The following is a 21,846-nucleotide window of genomic DNA, read 5'->3' on the forward strand; positions in this document are numbered from 1 at the left end:
GTGCACAATTCTACCAAACTTGGTAACCACAAACATATATTATACATTATATATTTATATTTATATATAAATTAATTTATCTTTTATAAACCTTGCTTTAAATGAAGGTACAAATTTTTATTGGTATTGGTTTAAGCTTATGACAATAGTCTCTCTGACAATCACACTCAAAAAATTTTTAATTTAAACCTTTGTTTTGCAGAACGCATTTTTTTAAATATGTTCTAAACTAAAAAATGCTGTTATCTTTAAAAGATTTGTGCAATGGGAGTGCATGACTTGATGTAAGTTTTTGGACATACGCCATTGCTAAGAACTTTTTCTGTTGAAGAAAAACTAATAAATAAAATAATTAAATAAAAATAAAAATACTCAAAAAAAGATACAAAAAACACACAAAATTAAGCAAACAATTGCTGTTGTCAACAAGCTTGTTTCTGTTTAGGTAAAACTATTGTATTTGTTTGCTTTTTCGTTTTGTCATGTTTTTTGTCTCGCTTCAACTGTTGTGCTGAATTATTTTGGGTTTCAATATTTTTGTGTTGTCATCATTTGTGGGGATTTTTTCGTTTTTTCGTTCTCTTAGTACATTTTTCTTTGTTTTTTCTTTGTTTGCTGACCATATTCCTGTTTCGGAATATTTTGTGGTGTTCATATCCTTGTTGACAACAGCAATTGTTTGCTTAATTTTGTGTGTTTTTTGTATCTTTTTTTGAGTATTTTTATTTTTATTTAATTATTTTATTTATTAGTTTTTCTTCAACAAAAAAAGTTCTTAGCAATGGCGTATGTCCAAAAACTTACATCAAGTTAAAAAATGCTGGTTATAAAATTCCCTGACATCCATTAAGTGATAAAATTGTGATAAATTGTATATAATTCAGAATTTATGAACACTTAAAATCAAAATACTTAGAGCATCAAACCAAAGAGTAGTTGGATTTCCATGGAATTGAACTTGCCCACTCCAAAACATCGACTGACTCCGATCGCCAGCAGGTGGAGCAGGCCTACCATCCAAGCTGTGCCACAAGTCATTCTGTTAAAATTATGGTTCATGAAACATGTGTAATTAATGCTCCAAAGTATTTAACCTGCGGCCTCAAGCAGTGATTAATCTCTCAGTCGTAAAAATATTTCAGATTAAGTTTTGTTTTTTGGGTTCGTGAGCGTGAGCAATAAGAAAGGATTTTTAAAAATGTATCCTTTAAAGGGTTTAAATATAATATGAAAGTTTTAAAAAAATATATATAAATCCTAATCTAATCAAGCTTAAGAATAGATAGATATTGGGTACCAAGAATAAGCATACGAAAGCTACCAACCACAATTGTAGCATTTTGGGAAATTCTAACCCTAAATGGTGAAAAGGGGTAAATATGGTTTCAATATAATCAATAATATCTTCGAATTTAATCAAGCCTAAGACAATATATTGGGTACCAATAATGGAAATACGAATACTACCAACAACAAATTTACTATTTTGTGAAAGTCAACCTCTCAAGGGATTATCAAGGGGTAAATATTGTTTTAAGCTAATTATATCTCCGAATCTAATCAAGCATAAAATATATATTAAGTACCAATAATAAGCATACGAAAACTTCCAACAAAAATTATACTATTCTGCGAAATCCGAACTAAAAGGGATGAAAATGGAGTAAATATGGTTTTATATAATTAATTATACCTCCTGAATATAACAAAGGATAAGAAAAGATCTTAAGTATACATACAAATATTACCAACCAAAATTTTACCATTTTGCGAAATCAACCCCTAAAGGGCGAAAAAGGGATTAATATGTATTTAAAATAATTTAATTACTTTTATATAAACTTATCAAGCTTTCAAAAAGACATTGGGTACCAAAATTAAAAATATGAAAACTATTAACCACTATTTGACCATTTTGGAAATTATACCCCTATGGGGTAAAAATGGAGTATACGTGTTTTTAAATAAATTATTATGTACATTATATATAAGTATCTAATCAGCGTAATAATATATTAATTACCAATTAATAATCATACGAAAACTATCAATCACAATTTTATATTTTGTGAAATACAACCCCTAAGGGTTGTAAAAGGATTAAGTATGGGTTTAAAACAAAAAATGAGGCTAGAAAGAGGAATAAAATTAAGAAGGAACAACTTGTATGTAGAGTTCAGTGTTGTATTTTTGTAATTTAATAAGTCGTGAAGGATTTTTATTGTGGTTTTAACATTAACAAATAATAAAATGATATTAAATAAAAATTTATGTAAGATACTGGCAATAATTAGTAAACATTCATTCACCTACCTTCTCTTATTCAAAGTTCTTCAAAATATCACAATGTAACAGGGGTAAAAATTATTTAAAAAATAAAAAAGCACATATTGAATTCAATATCGCAGTATAGGAAAGTAAATTTTTGATATAATATAAATGTAAGTTATTAAAATTATTTTGTAATTCTAATATATTGTAAAAATCGGGATGAATTTTGTTTTATTTGGTTAACGGATATTACCACATTTACTAAATCTGTAGTTCTGAATTTCCAATAGGCAAACTTATGAGAACAGAAGAGAGGGGGAAGGTTTTGGAATTTTAGATTAAGTAATAAGAATGACTTAGAGTCCACAAATAAGTTCGAAAATAAATACGATACATTAGCTTTACATTTCAAAGAAAGACGAACTTGTTTAAAAATTTCAAAATAATGTAGGTATCTGTAATAAAGTAAAATTAGGCCTATGTATTATTTAAAGGATAGCTATAACCAAAGAAACGAACGTGCAAACGATGGCATTGTCTTAATTAAAATTAAATAGGCACGTGATTTACATTGACTACCTCAATAAATGAGAGGTGTGTGTGATTTTTACCAATTTAAAATAAACGGGATTTACAAATTCAGAAAATTGATATATACTAAAAATAAATAAGAACTACGCATAACCACTTAATGAAATATCATTCGTAAACTGTTTTGTTGTGAACTAAATCTTTTATACGCCTGACAATTTAATGTGTCTACTTCAGTACATCTTTTTCGTATTTTTCACATACTTAAATTTCAATTATAAAATGTCAGCAATACGATTACATTATTCGAGCGAAGCCGCGGGTTATTTAGCTTGTTACAATAATAAGTAGAAAAAATGTAGTTGTGTAAAGCATTTATAAATTATAAATTTCATTAGTTAAATAATTTGTAAAGAAATTATGCATGTTGGAACTTTGATAGTAGCAACTATTTATTTACAACTCATACAAAATACATACATGTTAACAAGTTTTACTGTCCTTCAATATAGGCACCAGCATTGTGTACAACCCGTTGCCAACGATGTGGAAGTCGTAAGATTCCTTTAGCAGCACCTTTTGCGTTGATAGTTCGAATGGAGCGGTCTACTGCCTGTAGAATCTCCGGACCAGTTCTGAAGCGAATGCAAAGAAGGGGTTCCTTCATCATATGAATCAAGTCAAAGTCACAAGGGCTTAAGTCCGGTAAGTAGTGGACGGTACAACAATTCACAGCCCCATCAATCGAACAATAATTAACCACAGTTTGCGCTTCATGCGGCCGAACATTTTCCTGCAAAATGATTGGTGGTTTCTGCAGAAAGTGCAGCCGCTTCTTTTCCAAAGCTGGTCGCAAGCTGTGTTTCAAAAATGAACAGTAATACTGCGCATTGACTATCGTATACGAGAATAACCGTAACTTTTACATTGCTGGGGTTCTTCCGAACTTTCGATCTACGAGATGAACCATAATGACGCCATTCGATCGATTGGTGTTTCAGTTTTGGCTCGTACGATTTGGCCCATGTCTCATCCAGCGTGATGATACGGCGTATAAAGGCCTCTCCTTCACGCTCATAGTGCTCCAAAGGTTACGAGCAGCGTCGTATCGTGGCCATTTCTGCATTTCCGTCAAATCACGTGCAAGCCATCGAGATGCAAGTTTAATGCATAGACTTTTCTTCAAAATGTTAAGAACAGTCGTATGCTCTAGTCCTGTCTCTCGGGCCACCTCACGAATCTTATGTAGTCGATCACTGTCCGATAATGCGGCAAGAGCAAACACTTCTTCAATGACACTAGAAAAACCTGGTCTACGCATGTCTTCCCCATTTTCGCGTCTTTCGTTGAAGGCTTTGATCCACCTAGCCTACATAGCGCCTTAGGGCTTAGCGGGACCTCATGGACGTGGACAAAAGCTGGAGTGGGGCCTTTGCTTCCTCCCCCTCCCCGGAGTAATCGTCTGCTTTCACAACCTTCGCAGGGGGGCTGGGAGCTTACACTTCCCCTCCCAGTCCCCAAGGACAAGCCAACTGCGCTGGAAGAAAAAGGGAATGAGATAATTTGTACCTGACGACCGCTCCTTCCTGAATAGGTTCTCGACAAGCGTTGGTTTGTCTTTAATAGAATCCAAACCAGGAAAGTAATAAATATGCCTACTTCAATGTGTTGTAACGGAGCGTACATTTATAGTGCAGAAACCTTAGTTTTTATTCACATAAATCACTTCGCTAAGCGAATTTAACGAAGCTAAGCGGAGGATCAAATTTCCGATAACTATTGAAATGCGTCTAAAAATTTTATCAGACTGGAAAGTGGGATGTTTTAGGTTCTCACATTCATGTAAGAAAGGAGGGCCCCATTTTTTTAAGCTTACCCGATGTACAGATACACTGTTAGATAAATGTGTGTAAATTGTCATATATTTCTCGTGACAGAATGTAAATATTTTTTCATCAACAATCTTCAACACAGAAAATACTATACTTGATAATTCTCATCGGGCACACTGGCACAGGACACTGGTGACACCAGGTATGTGTACAAGGAAATTTGTTTGAAATTAAATAGTTTATTTCTACGATAAGCCGTTAAAAACTATGATGTAAATATTCATGTATACTTATATTTTTGTTTTCAATTCTAAGACGTGACTTGAATCGATAATATCAAATAATGGTGTAATTGCTCCACGAAAATTATAATAGCACGTCATTAGCCAATAAATATGCCACGATTATGTATTTAGCAATTTAATTGTTTTTATTTCATCAATGGAGCAGCGAAGCTTGAGTGACTAGGGAGAGCTCGCCTCCTACAAAGGCGACATGGGTCTCGATTCCCCGCGTGGTTAACCGGATTTTCACGTTTGCGAATGGCGCACGGACGATGCCGCAGATAAGTGGGTTATCTCAGAGATCTTCCAAATTCCTTACCCTTCATCACAGGGGCTACTCCATAACTACTCATCCCCCTTAAGCTCGCCACAAAACCTTGTATGTTGAAGAGAATGGTGCGCTTTTACAGCGTATTTGCTGCTTTTCATTCACCAGTTTCATTAAAATAATTTCACTTATAGGCCTACAGTGTCTTAATCAAATTCTGGCATTCAGAAACAATTAGTAAAAATAAATGTTAAAATAACAATGTTATTAATTTGTATATAGTTTGCGTTTTACTGAAGGCATGTTTGTCACAATTAGTAACAATAAGTACCAAGATTAATACAATAAAAAAAATATCATTTTGGATGATTTACAAAAAAAACATTTAGGGAACACTTGCAACTTAAAAAAATGAATTTACACATCAAACTGTTTAGCATCCCGTGACACACAATGATGAATAACCATTAATCTATGAAATTTCATGTCCAATGGCCCATTTTTACAACAAAATAGTGGAGCAAACATGACAAAATAGTAATTTTTATACACGAAAAATTTGATAAAATAATAATAACTGGCACTTTGATAAAAAGTAAAACTGTTTGCACAATATACAGAATTTAAAAAACGACATAATACTAGAACAAATTTGTTACTTATACAATTTCTTAAGTATGCCTAAATATTTAAATAAAAATTAATATATTTTACTTGTGGTTGACACACAGTTGATATGACTCAATTTTAATGATAAAGAAAATGGCGTAATTTTTTTATAATTCTAGAAGATTTATATTAGTTTTTTTACACAGTAAACAACACACAAAAAGTTTAATATAGTCACAAAAAACCCACTGTAGCAAATCGGGAGAGGTGTACTTAGGAACACGGTAACTGACCCTAAATATATGGTATGGTAACACTTAAAAATAACTGTTCACTACATGTACTCAGTCTGAATTAAATAATTAATTATTTTATATTCTCATGATAACACAATGGTTGAGCACAGGACACTAGACGAAAACTTAACAATAGCAGCATTCTTACAAATTGTACAATGTGTTGCGAAGTGAATTATACTGCATGCTTTTCGACTGGCAACTTAAATATTCTCAATTTAATTCTAATATACGTAATACAACATGTCGGCCACAAAACGTTAGACAAACTTGTACTGCTAGTTAACAAAACTTGTAATTTGTTTGCGTCAAATTAATAACAGCATGCAAGAGAGAACCGGAAGATATATAGTAGAGTATGGTTGTTTTAGGGCCGGTTTCACAACCTCTGATTTCGTTTATATTAAGACCTGAATAACTTTGAGTATTGAAGCACCCAGTAGTTCTATAGCCTGTCAACAATGGTTAATTATATTAAACAAAATTTATAAATATATGTTATTGGTTGGGCTAATCATAGCAGTGCGAACAAAGAATATTGTGCAGATTATTCTCCTCGATATGTGTTGCAATGTTAATTTCAATAGCTTTTGTAATTGGAAAGACTCCCGCCTGCGTCACTCAACCACGGGCTTGCATTTATATGAAAATAAATTAAGTAAGGCCATAACAAGGCATAAAATTTTTTTCCATGGAAACGTTATACTTCAGTATTAATTATGTCTCTGGTTAACACTATTTTAGCAAACAAAACTACATTAGGCTCCCTGCCCAATTTTTTCTCCAAGGGCGCCTTTTTGACGGTCGGTTGTATGCACGGGGTGGCCTAGTTTATAACTTAAATGCTATATGATATATGATGTTTAAATCTATATAAATGCTGTATATGAAGCACCTTCGTTTCGTCTTTACGTCATCAACGCGGAAAACGTCGAACCTCAGATTGGCTAACCTGCAATGTTTTTGGCGTCTAAAAAAAAATTGTACACAGCAACAATTTATTAACCATACCAAAGTAATGAACAAACTATCGGACGTCTCTTGTACAATGTCAGGAAGTTGCCCGGGAATGCCAACAACAACGCACAATTTAACCCCAATCGGATGAATGGTATATAAATGAGGTACAGAGACACATTAATTTCTATATAAGTATGTATTGCGATTGAAATCATAATACTGGTCACGTTTGTGGTCCGCGTTAGGAAACATTTTCATTTATCTTCACAATACTGGTTGTACCACACCCAATTTCCATTTCACAAGAATTGAATAAACGACTATGAACATGATAAAGCAGGTAATCACAAGTTTAAATATCAAAGTCTAGACGTGAGAATATTTTGTAACTTAGGTTATAAGCAGATATATTAACCATAAAAGAAGACAAGTGTTCATATACGGTAAACTGCAGAATTATTAAAAGTTCTGTTCTGCCACATAATCGGATATAAGTATTATTTAATTCTAATATTGAAACTCTGCCTTCGGACAACTGACCATAAGCTGTTCATGGTAAAGTGAGCATTTTCAGGTTTTATACAAACTTCAACCACTTATTTATATTAAATAAAACACCTTAAATGGACTATTTAAACATTGTGTATATTTTTCACTCCTGTAAAAGTTATGAGTTTAATGCATGAGGTCACTGGACTGGGTTTATTTTTTACAATCGCTGGATAGATGACTTTTCCAAAGTGCTTTCTTTACAGCAAACAGCTAATAGTCGTCACTAATACTCAGTCTATAATATGGAAACCGATGATATTTTGTTCTCAGAATAAGCATGAGTTGTACAGAATATCAGATAATTAATTCTACATTAATTTATTATGAAAATTTAGTAAAAATATACTCTTCGGTAAAACGGAGTATCTATTGATGAGAACAAGTACATATATCCGTTAGATACAGGCGGTATAATGACAACTAATGTTGCAATGTCTCTCGCTAGAGTTCCTTGAGAGGGTTCACAATACCAACTGATAACAGTTGTTAAAAAAAATTTCGATCTATCGGTTCCTCTATAGCTCGGCGGTTGGCATCCCAATACTGCGTCCACTGCACGCTGCATGCATTAAACATGCAGAAAATATTAACCAACCGAAGAAAAGGGTGGATGGTTGGCAGCAAACTTATAACAAGGTTTTTGTAATTTTTTTGGCCTGAAATGAATTTTCCTACTCTAGCGACTTTTATGTACATTTTCTCTTTTCTCGTAAATGAAGGACTTGACGACTTGTTACCGACAGTATTTATTGAACTTACTATGTAAGGTTCGTGTGGTGCAGTTCGCATTCGCAAAGTATGTGACATTCTGTACAAGGCCTATGTCACTCACTATTCTTTCAAGTCACTCGAAACTGCAAGACAACTTTCCCTAATAGGTAAATTTCTTGGATACCGATACTATTTCAGGAAGTAAATGTTCCATGTAAAATTTTGTTAACTGACTAACAATCTTAGTTTCCCAGAAATTATCATTCCGTACAATTATTTCTGTGACAAAGCCATGAGGAGTCCATATAACAAAATTGCAGAAGTCTCGTCGTGTAATATGAAATTGACCCTGAATTTGGTACATGTAATCGTGGTTTTCTTTAAGTTTCACTTTTCCGTCCTCCAAAGTGCAATATGTTTTCTTCTTTGCGATAATCGCAGCTTGCGGAGTAAGGTTCTCCGCAATGGCTGGGCACTTTACTTCCACCATTGAATCATCGCCGATGAGACCATCAGGCGTGGCTGCCAACCAGGGAAAATCTTTATCAACGAAGAGTCCGGCTTCATTCACCATTTTACCTAAGAAGTTTTCCAGACTCTCGATTGCTAAAGGCACTTTTTCGTTGTAGCGTTTGTTACTCTGAAATCACTATACAATAGGGAAATTACAGTTTTGGCACGAGGTGTAGAACTTCTCATTTTACATATTCTGCCAAATGGCTGTTAATCATTTGCGTCGTTCTGTTATCCACAGACTACAGTTAGCTTGGGCAACTGTACTTGCTTGTAGTGCATCTCTTCCTTCATCATCAAGGGTAAGTGATTTTAAGATTGAGTCATTCTCATTGAAATCAGCAGAACTTAAATCGGGCATGTTGGATTGAAGCCCATAATGACTGTCAGGACCACTCATTACTAGATGCTTGCGTTTGCCTTTCCTAGGTTTCTCTTGGCACCTCTTGCATCGTTTTGAAGCTGAATTTCCCTTGCTTTGAAGGTTTAATTTACAGGTTTTCCCTGGACTGGATTTTGTCATACTCTTGTGGATAACCTCTTGTGTTCTTCCTTCACTATTGACATGAATCACTGACAAACTACATCTCGTATTATATCCTCCACGAAGAGAATGGTTAGCTCTCTTGCCAGCGACGTATTTGCAGACAACAGAATTGAAGGATTCAGCCATAATGGTTGAAACTCTGTGAATGAGGCTGGATGCATGAGCGGCAACAAGGTTTCTAGCTGATAATATCTCATCCCAAATACCCACGATTTTCAAATTTGGGACGAGGTTGTTCTCATTTTCTTTTGGCCCTTTGCAAAAATATCCTCTCTCTTCGCATTTGCTATGGTCTCCAAAGACATGAATGGACCATTTAGTATGTCTTTTTTAAGTTCGTTAATCTTTTACTGCAAACTTGACGATTTTTTAATGCTCCTGTACTTCATGGCTCCTGTCACAGCAGCACGTAAACGAAGTTGCTTATCACCATCCAGAGCCCTTCTTGCATGAAGTGGAACTGACCCTGTAGCATTCTTCGTCTTCTTACTGGTATCTCTTAGTCGACGAAAGTAGTTTCTAAGAATATGGTTGTAGCACTAAATTTTTGTAATGGTGAAATCTGGTCCATAAGGATGCGCTTTTGTAAGCTGGGCCATAACACTGTTGTCCCCATCTCCTGCAAACAGCACAATATGTATTCAATTGGTCTTTGTTAAAAGATAATACATTTCAAAAACTACAAGAAATAAATGCATACTTTTCACTAGCAGGTGAGACATTCAATGGAGAATGATGACAACTGATAGAGTAAGATAGAAAATAATCGATGAGAGGTGTTTTTGTTCAACAAATGTTTAGTTAGAAACCATAGTTAAAGGCTTCATAAGCTTCTCCTTTAGAACTGATGAATTTTTTGTTTGTACTCACCTATAATTTGTCCATACTTCAAGTTGTGCATTGACATGCTGTTTTTGAACCCTCCACAATGATGTCAGCTTCCATTGCAGTTGGTGTTTTAGTCGAGTTTTTATAACAAATATGATCTTGAAGTGGAATATCTTTACATGCGTGTTTTGCACATATGCAGCAGTAAGAGTTCCTTGTACTTACAAACAATACTTTTTTGGTGCGTACTCCAATAATACAGGCCTGAAAAATAGTAAAAACGGGTGTAAATGAAGTACTTACATAAACTATATTTATGGTGCATACTATATGTATACATAATCATTCACTTACCACTCCAGACAAGGTGTTGTAGCTACTTCCAAACGATCTCTTGCACCAGGCTCCATCAGTTGCTACTGTTATTATTGGTACACCATTTTCAAAAACAGAGCCATTCGAAACTGCCAACTCCCATTCTTCTCTTCCAGCAGCTTCCATTTCTTGCCATGCTGAACAGTGTATCACCGTCGACAGTCTTTTCTGGTGCCTTTGGAAGGTTTCTTTAGCCATACATGGAATTTCTAATGTGGAAGTAATGTCCCTCATTTGTGTGTAGCCCTGTCCAGTTATCAGCATGCTGCTGACCCAGGCATCATTTATGTTCATAATTGATGCATAGAATGGATTCTCTATATTAAGTCTTTCAGTAGTTCCACACATTGAAAACTGAAAGTAGAAAATGCTCTGAATTCCTCGTCGTTCTTCTATGATCATTTTCATATTGCTAAAAGAGCAGTCAAACATTTTATTGTGATCAGAAATTCTCGATATTTGAGAAAAAAGACCGTTAACATCATATATCCTGCGTCCATGAAATGGGATTTCTGCCGAGTCTTGTTCAATTTGCATGTTTTTTTCCATATATAAGTTCATCAATAACGTCTTCTGGACCCCTGCTATTGTGATCGTAATATTTGGTAGGTGTCAGTGGTAAAGGTGCAATATCTTTTAAAAACTCTTGGTGGTAGTAGGTTTCAGAGATTTCTGAAGAACTTAAGTCGGTAAATAAAATTTCTTCCTGTTGTTTTGTCCCATCAGCAAATTTGTTTGGCGTAGAGGGCCAGTAAGAGCAACCTGCGCCATAAGTGTCAACATGGGTCGTAGAATTGTTTGATTCTGGCAGCACACCGGAATACCTAAAAAATAAATTGTTTACATATTATATTATAAATATGTTTTCATGAGTTACAATGCACACTTGATATTTTTCCTTAAATGTTAAAGGGATTGCTTGGCAAAATTCTGCATGTTTCAATTGTATTTTCTCAGGTGGCTGAACATTGGAATGTAGCTTCGTTACTATTATATTTATCCTTATTCCTGTCTATTGATTTCAGTATAAAAATTATTCAATCAATTATACCAGTCGAAACGTTTTACTGTTATTGCCTACACAGTAAGTTTACCCTCAAAGGTGTAGCAGTAGCGACGTGCTACACATAGTGCTGTACGTTCTGAGGTTATTGCGCACAGGGCTTTTTAAACACTTGTACTGATGCTACAAGATAAGTCGGATATGTACGACTCATGACTCTATTTCAAAGAATAATGTACCCGTTGAATATTGTTGTAAATAAATTATCTACAAACAAGCTTATAAAATTTTAAAAATTTAATAAATATTTTTTAATATTTCATGAAAGTTATTGCGTAACTCTATTATGAGAAATTCCAAAAGGCTATTTTGCAAAAACAAAATGCACGCAGCACCCTAATTTGTAAACTGTACTACAGTTATTTTAAAGGAGATGTTGTGAGTAAAGTTTAAAGTAGTTATAATAATGTATTAAATTATATATTTAGTAATCGTATATATTGTTCATTTTGATTTGGAAATTTTACAGCAATATTAAAAAATAACCCTCTAAGTTTAAAAAACTATTGCTGTTACTACCCGATTATCTTATAAGCTACCATAGTATCTTGCATGTGATGGTGGCTCTGCTTGGTGAAAGTTTTTTTGCCAAATTTGGCTTCTAAAATAAATCCACAAATCCTCCTATATGGGTGTTACGCTTTAGCGGTTCCGGGCTCCGAGGGCTCAGTAGACAAACAAACAAAATATTTTGTGGCCCCCACAGTGCGCTTACAGATTACAGATTCGTGTTGATGAGTTAATGTATAGTGTTTTCTTATAAATATGTATATTTATGTATATATGTGTGCATATAAAGACATATATCTTATATATAAAATTCTCTTGTCACAGTGTTAGTTACCATACTCCTCCGAAACGGCTTGACCAATTTTTATCAAATTTTGTATGCCTATTCAGTAGGTCTGAGAATCGGCTACTATATATTTTTCATACCCCTAAGTGATAAGGGTTGTCCACCCCTAACATTTTTTTTTAATTTTTTGGACAAAATTTTTATTTTTATATTTTTATAATGTGGCATTAAAAAGTACATACAACCCTAAATTTTCACCCTTCTATCACCAACCCCTAATTTTTAATAGAATTTTATATTTTTCAACCCCGGTCGATCGCTAATCAATTAACACTTGATCAAACTTCCCCGCCTACAGCGAGCTCATTACCTGGATTAACACAAAGACCACATATTAATATGAAATTCCATCCCTAAGGGAGTGAAAAAGTGATAATTTCATTTTATAACAGAAAAAATCATAGGTCATAGACATACAAATAGTGAGCGAGTGTCATTTCTCTATGTCTGCCACACGATCATACACATAGTAAGGTCTGGCAAATTCATATTTTTCTCCTTAGTAAGACCAGCCCGCTTAGTGGAGCTCGCAGGGGCTACCAAAATAAAGGCGCTAATAACAGTTTTGCTCTTAACTTCAATAGATAGAGTTAGTTCCCTTGAATTTTAAACGCACCATCGTTTGATGCATTTGTCATTTCTTTAATTTTCGTTTGTTTGTGAAGCATGCGTTCCTATACCATTCATACGATTGCGATTAAATTTTGGTGAGTTGTTATGCGCATGCACGTGAAGGTTTCTGAGACAGTATAACTATTTTGCAATAGTTGGAGCACAAATCGTTTCAAAAAATGTGTTTATTTCATATTATATAGTGGCACTTCGTCTGTTTTTGTTGGGCAAGTGCGAACGCATGACACAATTTATGTAAATATAAAGAGACAGAGATAGAGTGATATGTATAGAGTGAGATAGAGAGAGACAGAGAGATAAGTAGAGATAGAGCGAGGTATAGAGAATGAAATGGGTTAGATAAAGAGATATATAGATGTATAGAGCTATATATATATAAGAGAGATAGTGGGAGTTATATATGGAGATAAATAAATATATATAGATGATTTGTATTGTGCCGGAAATTAGGAATTTCAACCCCTTTTTAAATTTGTTATTATATTTTAAATTATTTTTGGAAATATTATTTTTTCAATTTATCTGGTTACTAAAAGGACGATTTACACTTTGTTAGACTGGTGTACTCTACGTACTTAAACTTTGTGCCAGTGGACTGAAGCACCTTTCTCAGGGGCCAATCTGATATTTTTGCTAGTCTAATGTGGATGTGGGCAGGCCGGCTGAAATTTCTCTCGCCTGCAGTCACGTCGGCTACTTACCACGTCTTCTCGGCGTCCTCTGTGCTAAGAGGCTTTTCGCGGCAACGGCGAAATCGTGTGCACAAGAATGTAGTCAGCTGTCTTTAGGGATGTGATCCCAGTGGTACAGTAGTCAGTCAGATGTAGTCTTTAGAAAAAGTCATGTTTAGTTTTATTTTTTTATTTTTTTATTTTACAAAAAATTTGGTTTCTTCCGTGTCATTCGCAGTATTTTGGTCCGCGCCTCCTGCTCGTCTGCGCGAGACATCTCGTGAGCCCTGAATCTACACCCTGTTTGGTGAGTAATCCGGCTTTTTTTCCTCCCCAAATTCCCGTTTGTTGGCCTTTTCGCGCCGACTGTGTTTGACTGTCTGGAAGCAGGTCTAATTCGTTTTGAATTTGACTTGTGTTTCAGACAGGGTCCAAGTGCTGGGGAGACAAATTCCTCCCCGCATATTCTTCGGGACCTCGAGCTCAGAGTCCCCTTAAGAAGAGAGTTTATCCCACCCCGACGTCATACTTTGAAGACCCGGGTGATATGAGCAATATATTTTCCACTTGCATATAATTAACTAAATTAATTAAATACATACCAGCGAATAGTGCCTTAAGAACTTAATCGACGATGAATTTGTAAAATTCATGAGACTGTGATTTATGTAATCATCGAAAGAAGCTAAGAGGGTGGAATATTTCAATTTTTGTTCTGTGACTATGTTTAATTCAGATAATATAAATTGTTTTAAATAATTTCGGGGCGCCCCCATATTTTTTGTTACTTGCTAAGATCTTGATTGTGATATCGAAATAATGCGAAAACAAAACCTCTTCATAATACACCAGGGAAAACTATAGACCAAACTACCTATTTATTATATACCTTATTCTATTTAACGATCCACTAGCTCCCAAGTTGCTTGTGTGCAGGGAGTGTGAAATTTGTCTTGTTCACAGCCTCGTGCCCCCTCTGGTAAATAACTTTAATTTTCTTAATATTTTGCCCAGCAGTTTCCAAGGTTTTTTTATTAAATTAAAATAATATAATTTTAGGGCACGAGTGGCGTTTCAGTATATGTGTAGCTACTTCAAACATATTACAAAACAAAACTGAATGAAACATTGCAATGCATGCCGAGCATTAGCTAGATAATGGAATCATTTCAATATTAGTATTTCTTATTTTTAAGCTTTTTTCTATAGTGCTTTATAGAGTCTAGACTACATACAGACCACCAAATTTTAGATATATACAGGTAAATAACTATACACTGGCAGAACGTCTGTCGGGATCTGAAAGTGATATAAATTATTTTGCACACTTGACATTCAAATTTAGAAGATAATTACTAACTACATCTGATTTCGAAAAATGTCCGCTTTACCCTGTGTTCAGCCCGGGCAACGCCGGGTACTGCAGCTAGTATAAATATAAATAAATAAAAATATATATACATATATGCACCTAAGCTGCGGAGATTGGAGTATAGGTAATACTGGGTACTTATATGTTTTATAGTGTGCACTGCATTCTCGATGGTGTAAATTCAATTAAAACAAAATTTAACACACTCACAATACCGTAAATTGTTTTAAGCACTATCGCTGCAACCTAGACTTCATATGTGATTTGAAAGAAAATGGTGCGTCCTGGGCAGGTTTCAACATAAAGACCTCTTTTGTAAGGTAACATTACTGTACCAACCATCTTAGGCGTTTGAAAATACTGACAGAAAAAATTTGTATGAAATTATAGGGTAACAACCCCCCCCCCCCCCCACTATTTTCATAAGGGTAATAAGTGTTTATCCAGCATTTCCTGTTTGTTGGAAGATACCAAAATATTGTTTTTTATCACAATTACTTTTTTTTTTTGTAAATGCAGTTTTAAAATTCGATATTCAGTTGCTTATGACGCCCTTAATATTAAGTTAAGGATATAGTGTCGTGTACATTATCTATTGTTTTGCACGGAGATTCACCTTACGCCGTTTGTACCTGTAGTTGAGGAACATACTGTGTAGAAAACAGTGTGAGTGTTTGTCAGAATTTATTAACATGATTAGTTTAAGAAAAATTAATAATATAATTCGTTACCTACTGTTTCGTTAGCTCAACAATGATATATGTACTAGGAATTATTTTGGTCACGATACAATCACGCAACAAACATGATATTTTTAATATCATGAAAGATTTAAATTATTAGGCTACATAACGTTTCTTACCTTTCTAGTGACATATGAACTATCTCTGGCTGGCGAGGAATATTGCTGGTCACATGTTTCCAAAACCATCTTGCGTGAACTTTCTGTGCATGAAAGGTTTATCCTAGGATCGTCTTTCTTTAAAAACATCATCCTGAAATAATAAGTTAAAGTGTTGCTGGTAATTTAACTTCAAATTGAATTAATAACTTCCTCTAGAGATCATGGGCAGGCTTATTGAGAGTTAAATAATAGTGGCGAGGCGTGGTTGTGTTCCAAGGGTAGCAAGACATGAACCGACTGAGTATTTAGAGAACCGTGCACTGGTTTTTTGTGTAGCAACCAATGCTATACTGTTACAGCGTGTGTGGTTGTACTTTATTACTTTTTATAGCACACAACAACTCGCAGTTTATTGGTGTTGTATGTCACTCAGTCATCGTGTACAATTATAGTAGAGCATTGCTTCCCTTAAAACAATACCACGCATCGCCAGTGTAAAAAAATTAATCCATCTATAGCATTTTTGAGAATTTGTTTCAAATGAAAAGGCCGTCAGAGAATGTGAAAACAAACATTATTTTTTTTTGTGAGCATGAGTCCGGAAATGTCATCCAACAAATAACCCACAGGGGCAGACACATGTGCGCACAGATGAATTACGCGCGCTTCTCTGCGCTCAGTCAGTTGTTTGACTGATTGGCGTGCTGTTGCACCCCTCCCTACACTATTCATGTATATAACCATGTATTTAGACATTCAAACGTACTTTCACTGATGTAAGTACGTCGGCCGTTCGGAAATTGCGGTTTTATGTACAAATAATCATGCTGTGGACCTCTACTTACAAGAAGCGCGAACTGCAACTGCGTGAGGATATGTTTTGACATGTGGTGGAATGACACAGAATGGCTGAAACAAGTTCTAAAGATGAGGTTTAATATGATAAATTTATAGTGAATAGCCTTCAAAAATTCGTATTATCGTAGTGCACTAATATCTCGCGTCACTTCACAGGAAAGAGTAAAAACAAGCATTTTCTCGAATATCTGTATTGATTCATGGAATAGCTCATTATTTTAATATCAAAAAGAGGAATTACTAATATTAATATGCTATGCTGAGGTTGAACCCAAGCTAAATGATTGATTTCTTATTCCTTCAGACACACACAGTACGTGCGCGTAGACCCCCTGAACGTTTAGCAATGATATGAGCCTTAAAATGAGTGATGATAGACTGCGATGCTAGCACGCAAGAGAATATTGCAAGAAAACCCACGTTTCCATAATGAAGAAAATACGGCGACAACCTCATTCCGATTCCAGTCTGGATTGTATTGACGGGGTGCTTTTGTACTAGCCATGCTGAATATTGTGCACGAGGTGCACAACATTTTTGTTTGTACATTTAATTTATATGATAAACACGCTAATATTTCAGTAATTACTTCAATTTGTGTATCGACATTTAACGAATATTTCATGTTCAAGACAAACAAAGTGGGCATATTTTCTTTTAATTATATGGTGCGTGCAATAAACAATATGTATCTCGTAAGACGTATTTTCAAAGTGCAATTGTCGTTACTTACTCTAATGGTTTCTTCTCGCATACTGTTGCTGTAGAACTAGGGTCGGCGTTACATTCTACATCAGCATACAGAATGTGCGAAAGATTTATCCTTGGATCGTCTTTCATCAGATACACATTCCTAAAATAAATTCATTACTAGTGATACATTTTAATTACACGTTTCCTTTAAATAAGCACAGCAAGTTTAAAAAGGAATGTTACCTCAAATTTGCAAGAATTTAACGAACAATTTTTTTCGCCGATAGGCCCTAACGTGTTATTATTACATTAAAGGAAAGTTTCACAAAAAAAATGCTTATAATCCTTCGATTATTTAATGTTAGTTATATAGTATTCGTTACACATAAAATATGTAAAAAGACAGTGTTCATGAATATCGTAAATAGAATAAACGTAGTACACGACAACTGGCCGAATTTTTTTAAAGCTTTAAAACTGTTATTGTTATGAATATCGATGTTAAAGAAGGTAACATAAAAAATAAGTTTTAAAATTTGAGATATTTGCTAAATATTTTCGTTACAGTGTTTTGGGTGGGAAAATTGTTTTGTATAATTCACAAGTAACTGACTGTGGAACAATGTATCTCCGACTGCCGCCTGCCGGGTGCCGGTTGTCAAACTGCGGACTGCGCATGGTGAATAAGGTCATAGACGCCGAAACGCCCGGCGCCGCCTCTTCACAAGCAAAATAACTTAAATGTGAACATTTATTTCCTAATGGTTTTATTCTGCAGGCTATAATGACAAAAATCTACTCAGGCATGCAATCCGACTGCCAGGCTTGGGTGCTTGGTGAGAATGTAACGTGAGACGAGTATGCACAGAGGATAACTTTTTTCCGCTATGCGTAACATGCTAGCGCAGAGAGAGGTTTTGGTGACACGACTTCCAAAACCACGTGTTACCCTTGCACGTATGTTGCTAGACTCTGACGTTTCTAGCTTGAATCACTGGAAAATCATAGACGTGCGTACTAATCATACGGCCAATAATAACATGCAACAAATGATTTTTATGACTATTATTATTCTTGTTAGCTGTATAAAAGTTTTCAAATGTGTAGAGGTATTCCCACTACAAACTATCACGGTAAGCCACGGACAGCCGGTAAAAAACTATTGTAAGCTTCTATGTCCAAATAAAACTTACACTGTCTCAATTACTGCAATGCTTAAGCACGTTTGCAAACACCGAACAGTTTGTAGACTAGCTAATTGTTTTGGGCACCAGATTCTGCTTACCAAGTACACCACCCCCCCCCCCCCATCCCACCGGGTATAAACACAAAGGCTCTTCTTATTCTTAAGTTCATTCGCCATTGCAGTTCTTTTAAAATACTTTTTCCATTTTATGTCAAATTCGTTTTTTCTATTTGACGTTTTTAAAATGGTGAAATGCATCTTTTGGTTAATAGTATTAGTTGCATATAAATGTATACCATTAAAAATATTAATGGGCGCATATAAAATAAAATAAATAAATACGTAACTGACAAAGCCATATAATATTTGATTTGAATATAACAAACACTTTTATAATGAAATATTACTTACTTATTTCCCACGATTTGGCGTTTCCTTCCTTTAATGGTTTTGTTCTTTTTCCGAGGTGCATTCAGTCGTAACCTTGTCTTATGTCCCCGCCTGTAGTCACGCTGAATTTCCATGCCGTTCGGCCACTACACAACTGTGGAATACGCGTGTACTCAGCCCGGTGTGGTGTCCACAGGCCCGGCCTAGTCAGAGTATTCAGTCCGGGCTTTGAATATATATATACTGTATAGAAGTCGCCAGCCCAGGTTAAAATTTCTAATACGGTTTTGAGGTAGTTGGTTAATTCACCGCCGCAATCGCCACCATCTCTAGGGCATCGACTTGTGGTGGTCCCTAGCGGACAAGTGTCGAACTCTTCAAACACCCCTTCCCCGTCCTGTTGAACGAACTTGAGCTGCAGTGAATGATCTGTGGGGGGTGCGGGGAATGACAGAGGGCGACAGTGCTGCGCTCTAACGTGTAAATAACAACTAAGACGATACAGGGCGTTACGGCAGCGCACTGCAGCGGTGAAGTTCCCAAGCTGCTCACCATACGCTTCTGAAAAACGTAGAGAAAATCCTATCTACTCGCGACTTCTATACAGTATATATATTCAAAGGTCCGGGCGAGCGAAGCACAAGTGAAAGAGGACGGGAAGAAGAGGCAGCGCAGAGACACCCCTTCCTCAAGCCTCGTCATCCAAGGTAAAGCTGCCGTGGCGGCGCCACATGCCGGGAAGCACATTCACGCAGTACACGTCGTAGAAATCACGGGTTTTCTCAAAATTTTCTGTTGTGACCTAGTGCAAATTATATACGCAGCGAAAGAGAAAGAATTGGTGCACTACCCAGAAGTGGTTTTATGCAACAGTAATGAAAACTGTGAGCTTGGCGTGCCTCTGAAAATACGCTAATTAGGCTTATTCGGCATGCATTTACTAATCGACTATATGTCTGAGACATCTTAAACAACTTTAGGATCATGCCCGGTACCTTAATCTATTTTATATCCGAAACCGGTAATCGCATGTCAAATAGTTTCGATAAAAACAATTAATTGTTAAACCTCTGCAGCTCACTTTGCACTGCATGTAGGCGGGCCCCTTAAGGCAATGCCGATTTCCCACAAACCTCTTGAAGACCTTTATGACACTGTCGTTCTGTACGACCTCTGGCACACTTTATCCTCTGTTGTTACCGTTTCAAAAACATTGTCACACAGTACCTTCAACCACCAGCTAACTCTTCAGTGCGCATACACGTGATGTGGAAGGGAGATTCAATTTGCTCTGAGGTAAGGTAGGTATGTAACTAACCTGTGGTATAACCGGCATTATTTGTTTCCGATGCATGGCGTCTCTACATCAGTTTTCTCTATTAAAGTTCCAATCCTCGTATTATATGGCTCGATAAATAGTTGAGTGTAGTTGTGTTTATTCATTTAATTGTTTCAGAACAATTTTATGGTGTTTTGTTGACAGACTATAATCTTTAAACTTGTATAAATGATAAAACAAATCAGCGTACGTTAATGTTAATCTTAGCCGCTCTTCCCCAACGGTTGTATTTTGCAGAATGAGTCTGAATAAAACTGACAAATTCGGCTTCAGGTTCATCGCGACAATATAAGAGAAAACACACGACTTCTGGTCAAAAGGACTTCCCAAAGTTGGTATACGGCTTTGAAGTTAGAGATCAGCCACATTTTAATCTATACTAATATTATAAAGCTGAAGAGTTTGTTTGTTTGATTGTTTGTTTGAACGCGCTATTGTTTGAACGCGCTAATCTCGGGAACCACTGGTCCGATTTGAAAAATTCTTTGTGTTGGATAGGACATTTATCGAGGAAGGCTATAGGCTATATTATATTATCAATAACATTAGGATTCTTAATAAAAGTCCAATTTAGAATCAAATGCGTTGGAGAGGGTTAGATACAACATGCAGTACACGTACGAAGTGTGTGTTGACAATGCCGCAGGTGCTAGAAGTTTATTTCCTATTGCCTATTAACATTGTTGCCACGCACTAGATGCCTTATCATTCTTAATTTTTCCACACAAGTAAAAAACACCCGTGTGATATTAACAACGAAGCAATCAGTACCCTCATAAAAGTTCAATTAGTATTTAAATACTTTTTATCACTTTAAATCGCAAACCTAAAATATTGTTTTTTTCTCTCTCTCTGGGTTTAATTTGTTTTTTTTTTACTAGAATTATTTTTATTATTTTTAATTAATTTTCATTTTTCGGACCATCAATAATTTTCCTCTCCCGTTACAATTCTGACAAGGACTCTTATATATATATATATATATATATATATATATATATATATATATATATATAAGCTAAATATTACTCACTGACTCACTCATCACGAGATCTCTAAAACTATACACCCGATTGACTTGAAATTTAGCATAGTTACTCATTTTGTGATGTAGACGCTCACTAAGAACGGATTCTGCGGAAATCCGATCCCAAGGGGAGTTTCTGGGGCGTAATATATCAAAATTTCCAGTTTTTTGGTAAGAAATCACCATGGCAACGGCTGTTGCTTTGTTGATGCTTCATTCGTCTCTGTGGCAACGACTATTTCATTGTTAGTGCAGTCCTCATCACCGTTGAAATTTTGCGGGTACTTTAATTATCAAAAATTGCCCTATTTTTCAAGTATAGGTATATATTTTACAG

At 35.4% G+C, this 21,846-nt stretch overlaps 1 protein-coding gene across 6 annotated transcripts in view; it reads right to left on the bottom strand.

The window, feature by feature from the left end:
* Positions 1–21,846, bottom strand: part of LOC134527272 (frizzled-2) — a 735,576-nt gene that overhangs the window by 44,717 nt on the left and 669,013 nt on the right. The gene's annotated exons all lie outside the window — the stretch shown is intronic.

This window comes from Bacillus rossius, chromosome 1 (genome assembly GCF_032445375.1).
Source record: "Bacillus rossius redtenbacheri isolate Brsri chromosome 1, Brsri_v3, whole genome shotgun sequence".
Lineage (NCBI taxonomy): Eukaryota > Metazoa > Arthropoda > Insecta > Phasmatodea > Bacillidae > Bacillus > Bacillus rossius.